The following is a 23,914-nucleotide window of genomic DNA, read 5'->3' as shown; positions in this document are numbered from 1 at the left end:
GAAAATAAAAAAAAAAACAAGAAACATTTTTTTATTTATTTGAGTTAAAAAAAACGTCACGCTACAATTGTAATAAAATACACACACACATATATATAACAAATTATTTTATCATTAAGACAATTTCTCTTATAGTCAATAGTATTTTCAAAGATATTGTCACTCAATTAAAACATAATTTCATTTCATTTTGCAAATTATCTGAATGGATGTACAGTGAAACCTCTCAAACTTTGAAAAGCGGACACATCTCAAAAGTGAACAATTTGTTTGAAGACGTTTCCCACACGCAAAGAAAAAACATGCTTGGACATGGTTGCCGCATCCATTTAATGCTTATCTAGAGTAGTTGTCTAGAGTAATTGTCGCGAAAATCATGCATTTTGTCTTTGTAAAAATAAATTTCGAGCGGAGAAAAATATATGTTGGCAATAAACATTGAAGGTCGAAATCGCGGCAAAACGGCCCCATATGAAGAAGAAAAAAGTGTTGTTCCACCAAGACAACGCACCGTGCCACAAGTCATTGAGAACGATGGCAAAAATTCATGAATTGGGCTTCGAATTGCTTCCCCACCAACCGTATTCTCCAGATCTGGGCCCAGCGACTTTTTCTTGTTCTCAGACCTTAAAAGGATGCTCGCAGGGAAAAAATTTGGCTGCAATGAAGAGGTGATCGCCGAAACTGAGGCTTATTTTGAGGCAAAACCGAAGGAGTACTACCAACATGGTATCAAAAAATTGGAAGGTCGTTATAATCATCGTTCTTGAAGGAACTATGTTGAATAATAAAAACGAATTTTGACCAAAAAAATGTGTTTTTCTTTGTTAGACCGGGGACTTATCAGCCAACCTGTTATCTATTGGGAACATTTTATTGGACCAGAGAAAATTTCTTAAATAATTATCAAAATAAATTAAAACAAGTTTTTTTACAATAAAAATAAATCAATTTTAGCACGAGTCTGGAAAAAAGCTCTGGCCAGTTCCAAAGATTTTGAATTTTCAATACGCAAAAAAAAAAATAACACCAACAGTTTAGATATATTTTTATTTTAATTTAAAAGAAAGAATTATAAAAATAAACTAAAATAAAATAAACTTACGTCTATATTCATAATAATTTACTGACAGTTTATCGAAGGAATTTGTATGGTAATAGTAGGTTTAATGTTTACGTTAACTTTTATGAATATGGGGGTTAAAAAATAAGTCAATTTTAGCACAGGTTTTTTCTGCTTTGGTTTTCTTCACTGAAAAAAAAACTTTGTCCGGTTCCAAAGATTTTGTCTTTTCACTACACACAAAAATTTTTTTTCAGATTCAATCACGATATTAATTGATCCAATTAATTTTTTAATTGAAATGTCTTCAATCAATTAAAAAACGAATTGAATGTCAATTAAAAAATTAATTCATACTATTAACTTTTGTGATTGATTTTTGTATCAATTAAAAAATTTGTTGAATCAATTAAATTTGTAATTGAATATTTTTTAAAACTCATTTAAAATTGTAATGGGAAAAAATTTTCGTGAAATTTTTTTCTGTGTACGCAAAAAAAATGTAACCAACACTTTTTTTAAAATTTTAATTGAATTTCAAAAATAAATAAATATCATTACAAATTTAATTGATTTAACCATTTTTTAATTTATTATTACTTTTTTTGATTTCAGCTTAAAACCATGGGTCGCCTAATCTACAAGAGTAGCTTAACCAACAGAGGAAAAGTATGTTGGTCAAATTTATTTGGGAAAAGCCCTTTAGACTGCAAGATGCTTTTAATTAAAAAAAAATAATAATAAAAAAAATTATTTTATCAATTAACTATTTAATTAACAATGATGACTGATACTATCATTTTTTGGTATTTGAATAAATTATAATTCAAACTTAAGTGGGGTACTCCTCTTCTTTTTTTCTTTTTTCAAAGAATACTTCAACACCAAAATACATTTCGCTCATAGACCAAAACAATTGATATATATTTATTTTATATTGTATATGAGAGATATACGTTGGGAATAGAGGTGTGCGCGTGAGTAATAGTTTACTCACTCTCACGCACACTCACGACGGAAAAATCTTACTCACGCACACTCACGCACGATATTGCTTGGTAGGACTCACGCTCACGTACACTCACGAAAAGAAAATTTGTACTCACGCACACTCACGCACGAAAATGTCGTGACTCACGAAAAATACCGTGACTCACGAAAAATATCGTGACTCACGAAAAATGTCGTGACTCACGAATAATTTTATGAGTAATTTACCTTAGCGACATGTCTGAAATAGAGGTGTGTACGTGAGTAATATTTTACTCACGCTCACGCACACTCACGACGGAAAAATCTTACTCACGCATACTCACGCACGATAATGTTTGGTAGGAATCACGCTCACGCACACTCACGAAAAGAAAATTTGTACTCACGCACACTCACGCACGAAAATGTCGTGACTCACGAAAAATACCGTGACTCACGAAAAATATCGTGACTCACGAAAAATGTCGTGAGTCACGAACAATTTTTTGGGTAATTTACCTTAGCGACGTGTCTGAAAACATGAACATTATTATAATCGAGAGCGTTATTACACTCTTAATATCCCAGGTGTCACTAAAATTGTAAATGAATTTAATTCTTAAGCGTTTTATGTTGGTGAGCGGGATTATTTTCATGAGCGTAAATCTTTACTCACGCACACTCCCGAATATAATATTTTCGTGACTCACGCTCACGCACGACATTTTGGTTTCTTAATCACGCTCACGCACACTCACGCCGTTGCCATGAGCGTGACGACTCACGCGTGAGTCACGACAATTTCGTGTCACGTGCACACCTCTAGTCTGAAAACATCAGAATTATTAAAATCGAGAGCTTTATTACACTTTCAACATCCCAGGTGTCCCTAAAATTGTAAATGAATTTAACTCTTAAGGGTTTTATGTTGGTGAGCGGGATTATTTTCGTGAGGGTAATTCGTTACTCACGCGTGAGTCGCGAAAATTTTCGTGAGTCTCGACAATTTCGTGTCACGTGCACACCTCTAGTTGAGAAGTTTCTTGTTTTAGACTAAAATGACAAGCCTAAAAGTATACAATAAGTATGTTGACTCTGTTCAGTCTAAAGATCCTAGATTTTGACATGAAATATTGTTCAAGATTTTATTGTTCTACAATAATTAAATTTATGTTCAATTTATTTCGAAATAAAAAAACAATAAAACTTTTCATATGTTCTACAATTTGTTTCTTTTTTTAGTTTTGTTTTTGTAAATATTCAAATGGGGGTCCTCTTTAAATTTCAATTTGAATGTAATAAGCACATATGCCAAAGCTCTTCGACTATAAGTGATACTCATAATTGGTTACTACTGTGTCCGACATTTAAACAAAGCAAATTGGACCACCATCAAAAAGCGCAAGTATAACCCAATTGTTCTTCATGTCACACTTTGCACTTAAGGTAAATTGAGCATCGCATTGAACATAGATACAAAGAGAGAGAGAGAGAGAAATACACAAACACACACAATACCCAAACGAAAAATAAATGCCACAGAGCAAAGAGAAGAGAAGTAGATTATAAAAAACGGCATCATCATCATCGCCACATATTATTATCACACGAATGACAACGACCTAATAAAATGTTCAACTAGACCTAACGCAGACCCATCATGGCAAAAATATATAAATGTATACAAAGACCATATAAATATTCGGTTTGTATAATGTTTGTATCCGATATTCGAAATAGTATAAAGCATTAGAAGTCGTCTAATAGACCATCGATTCTTCGACGTTTGATGTTGACCTGAATTTTAAGGCCGTAAAAATGAAAAAGTCGAGTTTGAATGCAAATTTATTTTATATTAAATTTTCGCTTACTTGATAGAAATGGGTAATTGATCTTTAACCCTTTCACTACCGATGTCCACTTAGAAGGACATTCGAAAAAGACACCAAATTCTATTTTCCCACTTAGTTTCGTGTTATTTCTCGATGTTATTTTAAAGTAGATGCTTTAATCTAAATAAGCTATAAATATTGTCCATATTGGTGAGGTCTAAAATAAATTTTTATAAACTTCTTTAACAATAAACGAAAAATACGAAAATTTAAGACAATTTTTCTACTGTTTGTTTCTAGTAAATGGACATTTATACAAATACTATTGCTGATACTTTTACGGGTTCTTTTTTGTATTTTTTCTCATACTTTGAAAGATATTATAGACCAAATAGCGCTATTATTTTCGTAAGGCCATTTGGTCACAATTCATGAATCAAAATTTCAAAACAAGCTCATATTTCTCTTGAAGTAATTGAGGTAGATTTTAAAAATGACAATTTTTGTTCTACATGCTGTTAGTACAACTAAAAACAGATGAAAAATAAGTTTTTAACATTAGATTTATTTCGGTAGTGAAAGGGTTAATTACTTTCTCTCCATCAGCGTTGCCAATTTAGCTTTTTTCCCGCTAGATTTGGCTTTTTTTGAAGACGTTTAGCGGGAAAAAAATGCATTTAGCCTTTAGCTTTTTTTCTGGCTTTTTTCATGACCATTTTAGCTATTTTTGGCTTTTTTAATTTCGACATGTTCCTATTGAAATATGGATAAAACTTCGTTTTTATCTAAGCCTTGCTGCCAGAATAAGGTTTTCCACATATTTCAATTCTTTATATAAACTGTCAGTAAATTATTAGGAATATTAGCATTTGACTCGTTTATCCTTTTTATTCTAAAGTTATTATGATATTACTAAATTAAAATAGTAGATGTGAATTGCTTTGTACATTGAAAAAATATTGTGGTGAGGCCAAAGATTTCATTTCCTTAAAATACGAACGCGAATTTTGGTTATAATAGCATTTGTGAATTTCTCTTATATAAACTGTTTTCCTTGTCCAATAGCCGATAAATTCTTTTTGTCCTTATAGTTAAGTGATTCAACTTAAAAATGGGTATCTTTTCATGAAAGAAGGCTAGGATCAATTCTAAAAAAAATTCTTAAAATTAATGAAATAGTCTTTAAATTTGTGAAGTTTTTGTATCTTGACCACAAACCAAAATAGCGTTCAAAAATAGAAGAGGTTTTTCAACATTTTATTTTAAAAACGTATACATAGAATAATTTCTACTTAAAGTCGAGTCTGAATTTGGAAATTTAAACGTATACATAGAATAATTTCTACTTAAAGTCGAGTCTGAATTTGGAAATTTAAGTTGTCGTTAGCACGTTTTTAAAGCACTGTGATAGCTCATGAAGAAAAAGCTGAAAAAAACGAATATTTAAATCCAAATTTGATTCGGAATCAATACCAAAATCATTAGTGTACAAAATCTTTGGAACCGAATATAGAAATATATTGATATTTTCTAATGCAGTTCTATGTGACATTATGCAATATATCGCACATTGGACTTGTTGATGATTAACCAGCTGGCAATTGCAAGTTTACTGGGAAAAATGTTTTTACTAGGAAATATAAACGAAGGACTTCCAGTAAAAATTTGTGATAGTAATCAAAATGTATCGAGTACGCAAACAGAGCTAATATGACTTAAATTTGCTTACAGTCTCACAGAAATTGAATTAAAATGAATACAATTAAAATAATATGCATTTTAAGTGAAATAAAGCCTTTAAGTTTGTTAAATTTCAATCAAAAATGTGACTTTTGATACAAAAAATTTTAGCTTTTTTCTAGCTATTTTTTAAAATTTTTTAGCTTTTTTTGGCTAGTTTTTTGGACAAATCTAGCGGTTTTTTGTGAAACAATTCTGGCAACGCTGCTCTCCATTCTCTCTCATACTTATTAATTTTTTAGACCAGTGAAAAGATATGAATGTAGAAAAGCGACTAAAGACCTTTTGTCCAAGAATGTCGAAGCCAGCTTTTCGTAACCCTCAATTTCAACCTAAATCGGAGAGATATGGAGATATGCTCTCCAAATTTTCCAGACAACAATATCGTCTTTTTGGGAAAATATTCCTTTTAGTGAATTAAAAGCTGGTATATGGGGATTTCCATTTTTCATCAAAATCTGCCAAAATAGTCATTGAATTCTTTTCAATTTTGTGACATAAAAAGAAAACAAAACAGCATATTAACAAAATGTGTCGGTTGTATGCTAAAAGCTCCTCCACTCTCTTCACCCAAGAATCTACTACCACATCAACATTTATTATTGGTCTATTGTGCACTTTTGTTGTGTCATTCGAATAGGGAAGAAGCTTATTGTAATGGAATGAACTCATTGTTATTTTGAACAAAATGAATTTGGACCATGCGCTCTCTCTCTATGGATTGGTAAACTACTTTTTGTGTTATGGTCTATATTCCGTGTCTGTTTTGTTTATGCCAACCATTATTGAAAAAGTTTATAGATGTTAAGTGATTGTTTGGATACTTTCATGATACACTGAAAAAAAAATACACCTGACAGCAAGAATAAAGACAACTTGGCTTTGGTGACCCGTATATGGAATGTATGGGGGTAGCAGTCAAGTCTGGGGCTGCCGAGATAAAGGCAATGTGTATATACCTCCGGTTGGTAGCTGTGTAGGAGACTTTAATGCCCACCATGAACATTGGCATTCTCTCCTAGGTAATGACCAGAGAGGCATAGCTTTGGCAGAGCAGATAGATGACTCCATATTTTGCACGGTGAACGAAGAGGAGCCCACGAGAATTATGGGTGATTGCAGCAGTTCGCCAGATATATCTTTAGCGTCACCTGGTCTGATAAATGACCTATCCTGGCAACCCGTCATTTCACTGGCATCAGATCACCTCTCCACAATTCTCACTATTAACTGACCCTCCGATTTCATAACCTCTGAACGCCGGACGTTAGAATCGCTTATTATACCCGATGTCTGGAAAATGGGTAGGGTGATTCCGTTACTGAAACCTGGCAAAGACTCGAGCAAGGGTGAAGTACAGACCGATTTTACTTCTCCCGCCAGTAGCCAAGACAATTGATGCACTACTCCTCCCCAGCCTTGTGGAGAATTTTCCAGTTGCTAATCATCAACATGGATTCCGCAAAGTACAAAGTACGACAACGGCTTTGCATGCCATTTCAGCATTTTTTTTTTTTTTTTTTTTTTTTTATTAATATTTTATTCACAATTTTAATAAATTCACAAAAAATAATGGCCTCAGCGCCAACTATAGGCATTGTAGAGGCGAGCTGGCAAAATTAAACTTATGTCTTATAAAAATACATTTCTAGTTGAATATATACCATATAATGTGATTCCAAATATAAATCCAACAGTAAAAGAAAAAAAAAACTACAAAAGGAGCGTTTCAATATTTTCACATAAATACGACTTGCATCTTTTCTTAAAAATTGAAATTCTTCGAGTATTTTTGATTTCGGGGGGCAAGCTATTAAACTTTAATCCTCCAATATAATCAATACGTTGCTTGCACTTTTCAAATCTACATCTAGGAATCCTCAGGTTGCCTTGGTTTCTTGTGACAAAGTGAGATTGGTTTTGAACATAATCTATAGTATGATGTCCAATTTTATACAAATTTTTAAAAACAAACGTTAAAACTTGATTGTCATATGTACCGCGTATTGGCAAAATAGTTTTACACACTTCACTATAAAGAGCGATCGAAGGATACGTCAGAGGGAGATTATACACTATTTTTAATGCCTTATTTTGCATTCGTTGCAAAGATTTTAATACTGCACCATTTCCGTTGCATGCATAGCAAATTGCCATATAATTCAAGTGTGATTGAACAAGTGATTGATATATCAATAATTTTGTCTTACAGCTCAGTCTCCTACTAAACTTGAACAAAATTCCGATCGCCGGAGCTATCTTTTTCTTCACATCCTCAATATGCATATTCCACGATAGGTTACTTTGCAAAGTCAATCCTAAATATCTAACATAATGCGATTCGTGAACACGTTTCCCATCTATATGCACATAAAAATCATTATTTAAGCTCCTAGAGTTAGGCTTAAACCTAATAAGCTTTGTTTTCTGGGGGTTAATTATCAACCTGTTCAGCCTAGCAAACTCAAAAATTAGCGCCGCATCCCTCTCCATAGAAGTCCTAAGAACAATAGCATCCCTGTATGGATAGAATAAGACAACATCATCGGCAAACATCACAAGTTTTCCGTCTAATTGCAAGTTCTTTAAATCATTTAGGTAAATCATAAACAGAAGTGGCCCTAGGCCACTCCCCTGAGGGACCCCAAACTTAAAATCTCTTAAATTACTCTTAGAGCCATTGATATGAACATACTGCCTTCTATTGGTCATGTAACTCTTAAATAGCAATAACTCATCGCCCATTATTCCATAATATTTCATTTTTTCTAGCAGAATATTATGATCCACAAGATCAAACGCCTTCGTAAAATCGAAAAATATTCCACAAACTCCATTGTAACCTTCGTCCAGAGAACTACAGATAAATCTAACAACATTGACTACTGCATCTTGAGCCCCACACCCTCTTCTAAAACCAAATTGAAATTTATATATAAAGTCATTTTCCTCAAAGTATTTAAGTAGCTTATCATATATAATTCTTTCAAATATTTTGTCAACGGTTGATAAAACTGATATAGGTCTATATTTATCCACTGATATAGCGTTAGTTTCCTTCGGGATCGGAATGATTTTCTGAATTTTTAAAGCATCCGGATATGTCGATGTTGATATCATCTTATTTAATATAGTATGCAGAACTGGGGCAAGAATTTCCCAATTCTCTTTTACGAATTTTGGAGATATATTGTCATAGCCGGGACTTTTCCCAACAGAAATATTTCGTACCGCCTCAATTACATCTTGAATCCCAACATTCCCAAATCTAAACCGCTTATTGACAGAACGAAGTGTACGAAGATCATTTATTGTATCACCCAAATTCACCTCAATAGTTTGTCTCAGTTCTTCTACTATATTTCCAAAATAATCATTAAATGTATTCGCCTTGATCTCATCACTAGTTATTAATTGTCCTCCGGAATCTATCAACTTCATCTCCTTACTTTTAGTTCTGCCAAGAGTATTGTTAATGAATTTCCAACATCTCTTTATATCATTGCCGGCAAACATGAGATTATCGATGTAGTATCTCTCTCGACATATCGCAGAAGCTCTCTTAATAATCTTACCAATTCTTTTTAGATCTTCATCTAATATGTGTTTATTCCTTGACCTTCGTCTCTTTTTTAACAAATTTCGTTTGTAAATAATCAAGTTCTGCAAGCTCGTATTTATCCATGGCGATAATTTAAAACCCAAATTGGTAATATATTTTTTGACCACGGTCGACTGACTAATAGCCATTTCCATAGCGCTAATAACCGAACCTGTCAAATCTGAAACATCCATCAATAAGTAATCAGGAGGCAATCCATTCTGCAGTACACTTCTTGCTTTATCATAGTCACAAACCATTTTCGTTTCCTCAATGTAGTCATTTGTGTTCCTATTGGTTCTCACTTTACAAAATATTATGTTATGATCCGAAAGATCACACTCCACCGAATCAATACTAATGGACTCAACAAAATTACTGAACACTTGATCTATACTTGTGCCACTACATGGCCTAGTAATCAGATTATGTGCATTCATGCAATTATAACTCTGAAATGTACTAAGTAAATCTGCATAATGTAAATTTGCCAGGGAATCGACGTTTGAATCCCCAAGAATAATGATAGGGTATTGGGCATATGATTTTAAAATGTCTTCAATTATGCTCAGAAAATCAACCAACTGACATCTCTGTGATCGGTAAAACGAAACTAATTTTAAAGACTTGCCGTTCACTTTAAAATTGTTAACTGATATGACAATAAGTTCAACGAAATTTCGAGTTTGACAAATTTCAACACTGTAATGGAAACAATTCCGTATATATAATGAGGTACCACCATACCCGTCTCCTCTACAGCAGTGGATATTGGTAAACCCTGGAAGTTTATAAATTTGTGATATATCGTCTCGAAACCAAGTCTCTTGTATTGAAATTATATCTGGTAACTTGGGAAACCCAGTCACCATTTCTTTAAATCTATTAAATTTATCTACCGATGAAACGCTTCTAATGTTTACATTCAAAATTTTAAAGTAATTATATTTTAAACTAACAATATGGTTTTCAAAATCACAAAATTTTTTAAAATAACAATTTTTATTCATAATGATTTATTTGAATATTTCAAGAAAACAAACAATAATGTAGTTTATAAGGGAGAAGCATAATCAGCATTTTCTTCTTCTTCTTCTTCTTCTTCTTCGCCATCATCATCATCACCATCAACATTTACAGATTTTGCATTATTTTGAATCATAGATCTACGTTTCCAGTGTTTATTGGTCGTGACGTCTAGTAAAATTTTGTCCACATCGTCTTCGCATTGCAATATTTGTTGACGCGATATGTCATTCCGTTTACAACAAACTGAACCATTGCGCACATAAATATGTTGGTATCCTATAGTTTTCAATGCTTTAGCGTAATGAAATAGTTGCAACGATTCTTTGGTGAGAAAATCATTTACATACACGCTCTTCGTATCTTCCCTTTCTCTTAATTTTGCTTTAGACATCATTAACTTCTCTTTTTCAGATCTTCTTGAAAATTTGACAACTATGGTTTTCTTGTTGGTATTTTTTTTGCCAATGAAGAACGCTTCTTGAACTCCACCAGCCACAAAATCAACCCCAACATTTTTCGATAAGTTTACAACTGCATCAATAGCTTCAACTCCTTCATCCACTTTTAGACCGCTTATAATACAGTCATTCTTTACATTGAAGTTTTTGAGTTCTTTAACTGAGTTTTCTAATGAATGTACTTTATTTTTTAATTTTTTATTTTCTTTTTCCAATTCAGTAATTCTTTTTTTATTTTGATTAACATCTTTCATCACTTCATCAAATTTATGTGACATATAGTTTATAGATTCTGTTAATTGATCCAGTTTTTTAAGATTTTCAAGCTTTTTTAATTCCGTTTTTATTATTTTTAGTTCTTTTTTAATCTCTCCATCACCTTCTTCTTTGCATAGGCTGCAGTAATACATTTCACTCTCGTTTTTAAGCAGTCTCTCAAACTCTCTCCTACTTATCCCTGAGCACTGAGAATGGTACACTTTCTTACACTTGTCACATTCTATAGAATCATCAGTCTCCTCTTTTACTTGGTCTTTACATTCGTGACAGACAATTTTTTTGCTTGCAACACTGCGACGTTCTTTTGTTTTAGGCATTTTTCACTTTTTCCGAACACAGCGTTCTTTAATTATATGTGACTGAGTCTTTGTGTTTTGTGAACAATCTTAATCTTTTAATATTCACAATTTTTACGAAGCGATTTCAGAAACGTAAAAAAAACACTTGTTACTTTCAGTGATGCCAACTCTAACCATTTATAAATAGGGGACTCAATCAGCCCAAGCCGTGTCACAGAACGACATTCGATACGGTCAACCATGCCAGACTTTTCGATGACATCGAAAACACGTCCCTACCGGCAGGAACCAAGCGTTGGGTTACTAATTATCTGTGCGGACGCCAGTCGTATGTGGAATTTAGGGATAGGAAATCAAGACCCCGTAGAGTGAAACAGGGAGCTCCCCACCCAGGGTGGGGTGATATCTCCGGCACTGTTTAACCTCTACCTATCCTCTATTCTACACCCTCCAGACGGCGTCGAGATTGTATCATACGCAGACGATTGTACAATCTTGGCATCTGGGCCCAATGTTGATGACATCTGCGATCGTTTAAACGTCTACATCGCTAATCTTACCAGTTATTTCACTACGAGAAACCAAATTACCCCCATGCCACTGCAATTTGTAATAAGCTCCGCGGTAGAAACAAGGTCCTCAAGTCACTTGCCGCCAGTACTTGGGGTGCAGACCAAGAAACCTTGTTAACTACCTATAAGGCAATTGGCCGGTCAGTGGTAAACTATGCAGCCCCAGTTTGAACACCGCAGACGAGTGATACGCAGTGGAATAAGATACAGTCCTGCCAGAACGCTGCCCTTAGAACTGCGACTGGATTTTTCCGCAGCACACCCCTGGATCACCTTTATGTGGAGACAAAGATCATCCCTGTGCGAAGACACAACTACATGTTACCAAAGCAGTATCTCCTGGGTGGTTATCGCAGTAATCATCCAAACCACCATCTTATGGATACACAACCACCCAGGAATGTAAGGGTTGATATACATCATCTAGAGCGCGAGATCCAGCGCTACAAAAGAGAGCCTCTAGATCAAGTAGCGTACCAGGCAGGTTTGAACAGGATTCATGTGAATACTGTAGCTGAAGCGGTGAGAAGCTACAAGATTAATTCTGTTCTCGGAGTCCGACCACCGCCCATAGCACCGGAGGAAAGTGACCTCCCACGGCAGACTAGGGGAGTTTTAGCCCAATTAAGATCAGGCAAGTGCAGCCGCCTCAATTCCTATTTATCAGTGATTGATAGCAGCGTAGCTGACGTATGACCAATTTGCAACCAAGGGCCACACGACACGCGTCATCTTTTCTCTAGCCCAGCTAAACCAACCCGACTTACCACCAGATAACTCTGGACACACCCCACCTTAGTCGCAGAGTTTCTCGATCTGGCCACAAGCTGAAGTACCAAAGCGTATAACATAAAATGGATGAAATCACAATAAACTGTTACAACAACAACAACTTGGCTTTATGCAGAAAAAATACACACAAATTACCTATACACAGAAAAAATATCAGCAAAATATTTCCAATTAAAAAGTTGATTGAAGTTGAAAAAATTTTTTTTGAATTAATTGATACTATTAACTTTTCAATCAAGATAGAAACATTAAGTTAATTAAGTCAATGATTGAAAATTTTTAATTAAAAAATTAATTGATACAATTAACTTTTTAATCAGTCTCGGATGGACATTTTGTTTTTTTAATTTTAACCCTCTAATGCCCAATCCCGCCTTTAGGCGGGCTTCATTAAATTAGCAAGCTTTTAGTAAAACGCACCTTAAGACAACAAAAATTAAAAAAAAATAAAAAGAAAACTTAGTTAAAACTATTCAAGGGGCTTTACAGAATATACTGAATTTTACCGTATAATTTTTTCTTGTTTAGTTTTCTTCTTTTTGTGTCGTTAACATTGAATATTTAATCCGCTGGCAAAAAAATTCGGGCATTATAAAAATTTATTTCAAAAATCAAATTTCAATTTAATGAAACTAAAAACACATAGTCAGTTAAGAACGTAATTGAAAATAGTTTTCAATTGATTTAATTTATTGAGTTTTGCTATCAATATCAATTAAATTTTTATCGAATCAATTAAAAAATTAATTGAAATTTGCTCATGAAATCAATTAAATTTTTAATCACACTCAAAAAAAAAGTGAACTCTCTATTTCACTAAAGCCAATTTAACTTTATTTTAGTTCATGGAATTATTATGTTTGGAGAAAGTTTCCTTTACTCTAATAATTTTTTGCGTACGTTAGTTAAATTAACTAAAAACTGGAAAAAATATAAATAAATTAAGCATAAAGATTTACTAAATTCGTATTTCTCACAACATAACAGGTTGGCTGATAAGTCCCCGGTCTGACACATAGATGGTGTCGCTAGTATTACATGCATATTATTTTTATATAGTACCAACCTCCAAATGATTCGTGTCAAAATTTGACGTCTGTAAGTCAATTAGTTTGTGAGATAGAGCGTCTTTTGTGAAGCAACTTTTGTTATTGTGAAAAAATGGAAAAAAAGGAATTGATAAAATACTGTTTTCTGAAGGGGAAAAATACGGTGGAAGCAAAAACTTAGCTTGATAATGAGTTTCCGGACTCTGCCCCAGGGAAATCAACAATAATTGATTGGTATGCAAAATTCAAGCGTGGTGAAATGAGCACGGAGGACGGTGAACGCAGTGGACGCCCGAAAGAGGTGGTTACCGACGAAAACATAAAAAAAAAATCCATAAAATGATTTTGAATGACCGTAAAATGAAGTTGATCGACATAGCAGAGGCCTTAAAGATATCAAAGGAACGTGTTGGTCATATCATTCATCAATATTTGGCTATGCGGAAGCTCTGTGCAAAATGGGTGCCGCGCGAGCTCACATTTGACCAAAAACAACAACGTGTTAATGATTCTGAGCGGTGTTTGCAGCTGTTAACTCGTAATATACCCGAGTTTTTCCGTCGATATGTGACAATGGATGAAACATGGCTCCATCACTACACTCCTGAGTCCAATCGACAGTCGGCTGAGTGGACAGCGACCGGTGAACCGTCTCCGAAGCGTGGAAAGACTCAAAAGTCCGCGGGCAAAGTAAAGGCCTCTGTTTTTTTTTTTTTTGGGGTACGCATGGAATAATTTTTATCGATTATCTTGAGAAGGGAAAAACCATCAACAGTGACTATTATATGGCGTTATTGGAGCGTTTGAAGGTCGCTTTTATTAAATGCATATTATTTTTATGCATATTATTTTACCTTCAAATGATTCGTGTCAAAATTTGACGTCTGTAAGTCAATTAGTTTGTGAGATAGAGCGTCTTTTGTGAAGCAACTTTTGTTATTGTGAAAAAATGGAATGGCGTTATTGGCCCCATATGAAGAAGAAAAAAGTGTTGTTCAACCAAGACAACGCACCGTGCCACAATTCATTGAGAACGATGGCAAAAATTCACGAATTGGGCTTAGAATTGCTTCCCCACCCACCGTATTCTCCAGATCTTGCCCCCAGCGACTTTTTCTTGTTCTAGGACCTCAAAAGGATGCTCGCAGGGAAAAAATTTGGCTGCAATGAAGAGGTGATCGACGAAACTGAGGCAAAACCGAAGGAGTACTACCAAAATGGTATCAAAAAATTGGAAGGTCGTTATAATCGTTGTATCGCTCTTGAAGGGAACTATGTTGAATAATAAAAACGAATTTTGACCAAAAAATGTGTTTTTCTTTGTTAGACCGGGGACTTATCAGCCAAACTGTTAATACCATATCATGCACTTTGGCTACAATTTCTGTTGTTGTTGCTGTTTTTGGACGTCCACTACGTGGTTCATCTTCAATGATGGTACGACGACCACGTTTAAATTCATCAACCCAATTTTTTACTGTTGCATATGAAGGAGCACTTTCACCTACCACATTCACCATATCATTATGAATTTCTTGTCCCGATAAACCTTTTTTATGTAAATATTTTATGACAGCATTGCGGATGTGTCATTTTTGAACACCTGTTTCTATATGAAGGAGTTGCCAGATCGAGACAAAATTTAACATGTGTTGATAACAGAGATGGAAGTTTCCAAAACACTTAAGTTTTTTCTGTTTATACCGCGCTTTTTGTGCTAGGCTAAGAAGTTTCCGAACTGCCCTCGTATACATTTTTCCTCTGTTATAGTTAATTTAATGTACGCAAAAAATTATTAAACTCATGGAAACTTTCTTAAAACGTAATAACTAAAATAGAATTAAATCGGCTTTAGTGAAATATACACCCTAAAAAATTGTTTCTGTAACATATAACCCCAAACATATTTTGCTTCAAGCATATATATTTTCAGGTTTGTTTCAAACAAAATATTGTTTGTGTTGTTCAGACATATTATGTTTCACCTTAGAGCATACACTGGTAGTAAAAAATTTTAATGAAATTTTCTTTGTGTGGATATATTTTTAAGGTGTCAATTGGTTACTCTCATTATTTTACTTGCAGCATACTCTCTAGGTCTCTCTTTCTAAATACATATATGTTTATAGGCTATTTCCACATTAATATATGTTTGCATCTAAGTATATTATATTTACAAACATTTTATGTCCCAAACATAATATGTTCTAACATACACACAAAAAAAATTTTTCTGAATCAATCACGAAATTAATTGATCCAATTAATTTTTTAATTGAAATGTCTTCAATCACAGAAATGATAGTATCAATTAAAAAATTAATAGACAGTCAATTAAAAAATTAATTGATCCAATTAAAAAATTAATTGATACTATTAATTTGTGTGATTGATTTTTATTTCAATTAAAAAATTTGTTGATTTAATTAAATTTTTAATTGAATATTTTTTAAAACTCAATTAAGATTTTAATTGGAAAAATTTTCGTGAAATTTTTTTCTGTGTATTAACATATATGTCCCAAACATGTTATGCTAGTTTATGAACATTATATGCTTGCACTTAAAAATATTATGTTAAAAAATTTGAGTTCCAAACATATAATTTTTACACCCAAACATATGGAAAACAGTCTTTTTCGTCCGTGTAGGGTTCACTTTTTTTTTTGTTTTTGAGTGTAGTGACCATAATCGACTAATCGAACTTTGACGAAAAAGTGGAATCTGAATTGAAGGGCGAATGTCTTGTAGTCTTATAATAATGAAAATTTAGTCGAAAGTCGCGTTGCCAATAGTCAATTTTCAATAACCGTTAAAACCGACCTTTTCCACGTTTTAAAAAATCTAAAAATCGGCTTTTACATATTTAGAAAGACGCAATGTTTTTTCAAATTTTAAAAAAAAAACAAAAGATGACTTTTTGTTCTTTACCAGTCAACTAGTCATGGCTTTCACACTTCTCTTCTTGTTAATAATCTTGACACTACACTACAATTTAAATAATGTCATACATCTCTAATTTGGGCACATTTGTTGTAATTGCGAAAGAAAGAGAGAAAATGGAGAGACTGAGTAGGGTCATACGATACGACGGTTAACTTTATGCTTCAAACCATAAATTTAATTTCTATACAACAGAGAAATCGTTAACAAAACAAAAAAAAAACAAACCTTAACAAAGCTTCATGAAAACAATAACAGAAAAGTGCCAGCAAATCAGATGAAAACAACAGTAGCGGCCCAACAAGAGAATTCTGTCATTGAAGACGTTCAATGTTTTGTAAACATTGTATTGGTTGCGACCCCCTTGCTTCTTTTTGCGTGATGTGTAAACGTAACATTCTCATACTTGGAGTCTTATTAGTTTTGATGATTGGAGTCATCTTGGACAATTTTCCATTTGCTAATTTAAGGTCTCCGTTGGTTTTTTACTATTTTCTGAATATCTATACTTTTGGTTGGTGACATCCCGGTGGGAGGGAGAACCATGAAATACTCAACGTTTGTGAGTGAAGAATAACGACGCACAGTGATTCAAAACCAAAAATATTTCGGTGAAATTCAATGACTCTACAATGTGTATACATGTAAAAAAAAACAAAAGAAGCAATCTTTTACAAAATTATTATTAGATTATTTGTAGTTCGAATTTCAAACAATTAATTGAACACGCACACACAAACCTATTTATAGGCAGCCACCTCGGTGCAATGGTTAGAATGCCCGCTTTGCATACAAAGGGTCGTGGGAGCAATCACATTTTCGATCGATTTCTTCTGTCTACTATACCCTATCAGCAAAGCTGGTGACATTTCTGAGTGTTTCAAAGGTTCTCACTCGATCTGGACAGAATTTGATAGACTTCTAAAAAATCTATAGACTCAAAATTTAACTCGGCTAATGCACTAGGGTGGAACACAATGTTAGTAAACAAATATGGGAAACATTTAAATCTGAAGCAATTTTAAGGAAACTTCGCAAAAGTTTATTTATGGTTTATCGCTCGATAGATATGTATTAGAAGTTTAGGAAAATTAGAGTCATTTTTACAACTTTTCGACTGAGCAGTGGCGATTTTACAAGGAAAATGTGGTATTTTAACCATTTTTGTCGAAATCAGAAAACCATATATATGGGAGCTATATCTAAATCTGAACCGATTTGGCACACTTGACTACACCACCAATTGTACTCCTTGTGCAAAATTTCAAGCTAATCGGGATAAAACTCTGGCTTCGGGGTCCATATAAGTACATATCGGGCGAAATATATATATGGGAGCTATATCTAAATCTGAACCGATTTCAATCAAATTTGGCACACTTGACAACACTACTAGTTGTACTCCTAGTGCAAAATTTCAATCAAATTGGGCCAAACCTCTGGCTTCTAGGACCATATTAGTCCATATCGGGCGAAAGATATATATGGGAGCTATATCTAAATCTGAACCGATTTCAACCAAATTTGGCATACATTACTACACTACTAATTGTACTCCTTGTGCAAAATTTGCACCAAATTGAACCAAAACTCTGGCTTCTAGGACTATATTAGTCCATATCGGGCGAAAGATATATGGAAGCTATATCTAAATCTGAACCGATTTCAATCAAATTTGGCACACATGACAGTACTACCAATTGTACTCCTTGTGCAAAATTTCAAGCTAATCGGGATAAAACTCTGGCTTCTTGGTCCATATAAGTGCATATCGGGCGAAAGATATGTATGGGAGCTATATCTAAATCTGAACCGATTTCTTCCAAAATCAATAGGGTTCTATTCAGATCCAAAAAAGGAACACGTGCCAAATTTGGAGGCAATTGGACTTATATTGCGACCTAGACTTTGATCACAAAAATGTGTTCACAGACAGACGGACGGACGGACATGGTTATATCGACTCAGGGAACCACCCTGAGCATTATTGCCAAAGACACCATATGTCTACCTCGTCTCCTTCTGGGTGTTGCAAACATATGTCTAACTTATAATACCTTGTTCCACAGTGTGGCGCAGGGTATAAAAAAACACATTGAAATAACACAGAGGCCACATTTTTACTCCGTTTTACATGAGTACAGGGAGTAAAACTAGCATTCTAACTATGTATGCAAATGCAAATTTGGTTGAAATAGGCAGGGATTTGATATAGTTTAGATTTATATATAGCTCCCATATATATCATTCGCTCGATTTATACCCTAGTTTTAGATTTCATAGCCATAGAAATCGGTAAAAATCGGTTCAGATTTATATATATAGATTTTCCTTACTTGTTTCTTTTTAAATCTATATGTAAATACGTTTGGTCTTTTTTTGTCTAAAGGTGAGTATTAAGTTCGAGTTTAGCCGCTAAAATCGCTAAAGTGAAAACTAAATCAGTAAGAAAAATGCATGAAATTATACATATTTGTTGCAAGTTTTATTATAACTTGATGGGGAAAAGCCCAAAGCAAATTTTCACAAAGTTTGTATTCCTTAAAATGGATTATTAAAGAAAAGTAATCGTGAAAAAATGACGTTTTTAGCGGCTAAACTCGAACTTAATACCCACCTTAAGCAAGGAATGTATTACTTGCATGCCTCAAACCGCTTTTTTGAACAAAATATTTTAACTTTGAACCACTGTACAGCAGAAAATAATTGACAACATTTGATATTCGATGGAAATTTAAATGCAAACCACAACAATATATTAATAATGGCATAAATGGAAAACGTTCACCCTTATTCACTCACTCCCATAAAACCGCACCATGCCCTACCCTACCCTAGTTCTCAAATATTCAACCAAGAATATTCGTTTACAAAATAACACAAACTAATCGCAAACAATGGACATAATGACATCAATTAGTCGTACAAATACACATTTTTTTGATAATGTTTCCAATGGTGATTTCTACTCGAATTGATGATAGTTATAAATAAATCGTATTTAGGACAATTGAATTGTTTGTCGTTTGTATTGAAACCAATTTAATTTTTGATGAAACATAAATTGTATTTCCTCCGTGTTATATTAATAATGTGCTATTGAGTTTGAAAAGAAAGTTAACAGTTTGGCTGATAAGTCCCCGGCTGATACATAGATGGCGTCGCTAGTATCAAATGCATATTATTTTTATATAGTACCAACCTTCAAATGATTCGTGTCAAAATTTGACGTCTGTAAGTCAATTAGTTTGTGAGATAGAGCGTCTTTTGTGAAGCAACTTTTGTTATTGTGAAAAAAATGGAACAAAAGGAATTTCGTGTTTTGATAAAATACTGTTTTCTGAAGGTAAAAAATACGGTGGAGGCAAAAACTTGGCTTGATAATGAGTTTCCGGACTCTGCCCCAGGGAAATCAACAATAATTGATTGGTATGCAAAATTCAAGCGTGGTGAAATGAGCACGGAGGACGGTGAACGCAGTGGACGCCCGAAAGAGGTGGTTACCGACGAAAACATCAAAAAAAATCCACAAAATGATTTTGAATGACCGTAAAATGAAGTTGGTCGAGATAGCAGAGGCCTTAAAGATATCAAAGGAACGTGTTGGTCATAACATTCATCAATATTTGGATAATCGGAAGCCCTGTGCAAAATGGGTGCCGCGCGAGCTCACATTTGACCAAAAACAACAACGTGTTGATGATTCTGAGCGGTGTTTGCAGCTGTTAACTCGTAATACACCCGAGTTTTTCCGTCGATATGTGACAATAGATGAAACATGGCTCCATCACTACACTCCTGAGTCCAATCGACAGTCGGCTGAGTGGACAGCGACCGGTGAACCGTCTCCGAAGCGTGGAAAGACTCAAAAGTCCGCTGGCAAAGTAATGGCCTCTGTTTTTTGGAATGCGCATGGAATAATTTTTATCGATTATATTGAGAAGGGAAAAACCATCAACAGTGGCGTTATATGTAAGGGAAAATAAATCCGTATATGAAAATTCGTTTCAGCGCCACCTATATGTGAAAAAATGTGTTATATACGAATAATTTTTTTTTTGCGATATAATCCTCCGTAGAAATTGGCACAAGTTGGCCAAACGGGAAGAGATAGAAATTTTAACCAAAGATAAACTGAAACGATAGCTTTCGATTGGAATTAAAACCTTTTGCCAGAAATCTTCCGAATCGGAGTAATGTTGCATATACGAAACAGAGAGAAAAGTGACCACTGTGGCCAAATGGAAAAAGATGGGGTTCCAGATTTATATGTGAAAGATAGATCTTTTAGTGCTCTATCCGATGGCTTTTCTATCTCTTCCCGTTTGGCCAATTTGTGCCAATTTCTACGGAGGATTATATCGCAAAAAAAAAATTTTATTCGTATATAACCTATTTTTTCACATATAGGTGGCGCTGAAACGAATTTTCATATACGGATTTATTTTCCCTTACATTGGCGTTATTGGAGCGTTTGAAGGTCGAAATCGCGGCAAAACGGCCTCATATGAAGAAGAAAAAAGTGTTGTTCCACCAAGACAACGCATCGTGCCACAAGTCATTGAGAACGATGGCAAAAATTCATGAATTGGGCTTCGAATTGCTTCCCCACCCACCGTATACTCCAGATCTGACCCCCAGCGACTTTTTCTTGTTCTCAGTCCTCAAAAGGATGCTCGCAGGAAAAAAATTTGGCTGCAATGAAGAGGTGATCGCCGAAACTGAGACCTATTTTGAGGCAAAAACCGAAGGAGTACTACCAAAATGGTATCAAAAAATTGGAAGGTCGTTATAATCGTTGTATCGCTCTTGAAGGGAACTATGTTGAATAATAAAAACGAATTTTGACAAAAAGGTGTTTTTCTTTGTTAGACCGGGAACTTATCAGCCAACCTGTTAATTTGATTGTGAATATAAAAAAATATAGAGCTTTTAAGATTGCATAAATGTATATACCATAAAAAAATTAAACAGAGAACCAGACAAGAAAATGTACACCCTCAGACAAAAAACGCTTCTGTAACATATACTCCCAAACACATTTTGCTTCAAGCATATAAATTTTTGTGTATTGCCAAAACATTTATATATTTGATTTCTTCCAATATATAATATGTTTGAAAGCATATTGGTCTAAACAATATAATATGTTTGGGTAGTCTAAATTCCAAACATGATGTATTTTTTCATCCAAATTCAATAACGTTGTCTTCCAAAAAAACTATGTTATTATGTGAACATATAATATGTTTGGAAACATTTTGAACCCAAAAATATTATATGCTTAGAAGAATTTTTTCCCAAAGAAGATTGTGATCAAAAATTTTTTTCTGCCTAATTGTATATTCCCTCACATTTTTCTCACTTCCACGAGTTTTTTTAGTTCTTAGCACCTTTTTCTGTAATACAAACATTGTAGAAGAAATTATTCAATTTTATAATTTTTTTTAAATTTTGCCGGACGGGTAATCGAACAGCAGACCACACAGTTTGTAAGCCAGCACACTATCCACTGGGCTACGTAGCTGTTATGGTCATCAAGAGATAATTATCGTTATAAGTTATATTTATATAGCATAGCTTGCGGCGCCCACGAGCCGATGCAAACATAACATTGTTTAACAACATAACATTGTTAAACATACATTTGTTAGCGACGTGGAGCAGCGGTTGGTACGTCCGCCTTGTATGCCAAGGGTCCTGGGTTCGATCCCTGCATATGTTTGCAACACCCAGAAGGAGACGAGATAGACACATGATGTCTTTGGCAAAAATTCTCAGGGTGGGCTCCTGAGTCGATGTAGCCATGTCCGTCTGACCGTGAACACATTTTTGTAATCAAAGTCTAGGTCGCAGTTTTAGTCCAATCGACTTTATATTTGGCACAAGTATGTGTTTTGGCTCAGAATAGAACCCTATTCATTTTCGAAGAAATCGGTTCAGATTTAGATATAGCTCCCATATATATGTATATATTTCGCCCGATATGGACTTATATGGCCCCAGAAGCCAGAGTTTTACCCTAATTTGCTTAAAATTTTGCACAAGAAGAACAATTAGTACTATAGTCAAGTGTGCCAAATTTTATTGAAATCGGTTCAGATTTAGATATAGCTCTCATATATATCTTTCGCCCGATATGAACTAATACGATCCCAGAAGCCAGAGTTTTACCCCAATTTAGTTGAAATTTTGCACTAGGAGTACAATTAGTAGTGTAGTCAAGTGTGCCAAATTTTATTGAAATCGGATCAGATTTAGATATAGCTCCCATATATAGCTTACGCCCGATTTACACTCATATGACCACAGAGGCCAATTTTTTGCTCCGATTTAATTGAAATTTTGCACCGGGAGTAGAATTAGCATTGTAGCTATGCGTGCCAAATTTGGTTGAAATCGGTTTAGATTTAGATATAGCTCTCATATATAGCTTTCGCCCGATTCGAAACACAAAACAAGGAGAGCTGTTATCGTATTCCAAACGATATGAAAATGGGAGTTCTATAGCCATGTTTTTGAATGAGAATTGTAGTTCTACTCCAGTAAAAAAAATTTGGTGGTAGAATAATATGAAAGGGAGTCATCTTCATCATTTCTATATTTATTTATTTATTTATATTGAGGTTGTTATATACACATTGGATTTTATTGTATTAAATAATTTGTGTGTTTTCACTTGTTACAAAAATATTGTATTTTAACATAGTAACTTTTCATGTAGATTTTCTGTATCGACATATTTTTCTTTATTCAATCGAATAAAAATATAGACTTGCTATCATATACTTTAAAAGGTTATCGGCCCAGACAAAAAAAAAAAAAAAAAAAAAAAAATAGACTTGCTATCATATACTTTAAAATTTATTTACTTTTTAATTTTGGCGATTCAATGTGCTTATTTTTCAAAATGTTGAAATAAAGGGTGATACGGTCAAAATTTGGTCAATATAAACTTGACGTATTTCTTTCAATTTTGCATTTAAAAAACCTGAACACCCCTCATTTTGAAGGTGTGTGTGTGTGTAGAATGTTGCTCCTATTTTGATTTTGGAATTCACTCTTCAAAATGCCGTTCAAGCAAGAAGAGCAGCGTATCAAAATTTTGTTCGCGCATCGCGAAAATCCGAGCTACTCGTACGCAAAGCTGGCAAAATCGCTAAAAGTTGCCAAATCAATCGTTACAAATGTAATTAAAGTGTTTGGGGAACGTTTGTCGACAGCCAGGAAGTCTGGATCGGGGGGAAATCGAAAACCGGAAGCCGCTGAGACGACAAAGAGAGTTG

The 23,914-nt window shown here is 34.1% G+C and overlaps 1 protein-coding gene across 5 annotated transcripts in view; it reads right to left on the bottom strand.

Annotated features, from left to right (window-relative positions):
• The window catches only part of LOC142235042 (translational regulator orb2-like), a 136,089-nt gene that overhangs the window by 102,406 nt on the left and 9,769 nt on the right, over nt 1-23,914 (bottom strand). The gene's annotated exons all lie outside the window — the stretch shown is intronic.

Source organism: Haematobia irritans, chromosome 4, assembly GCF_050003625.1.
Source record: "Haematobia irritans isolate KBUSLIRL chromosome 4, ASM5000362v1, whole genome shotgun sequence".
NCBI classification, from domain to species: Eukaryota; Metazoa; Arthropoda; class Insecta; order Diptera; family Muscidae; genus Haematobia; species Haematobia irritans.
Note: the sequence above shows the minus strand (reverse complement) of the source record. Positions and strands in the feature narration are given on the sequence as shown.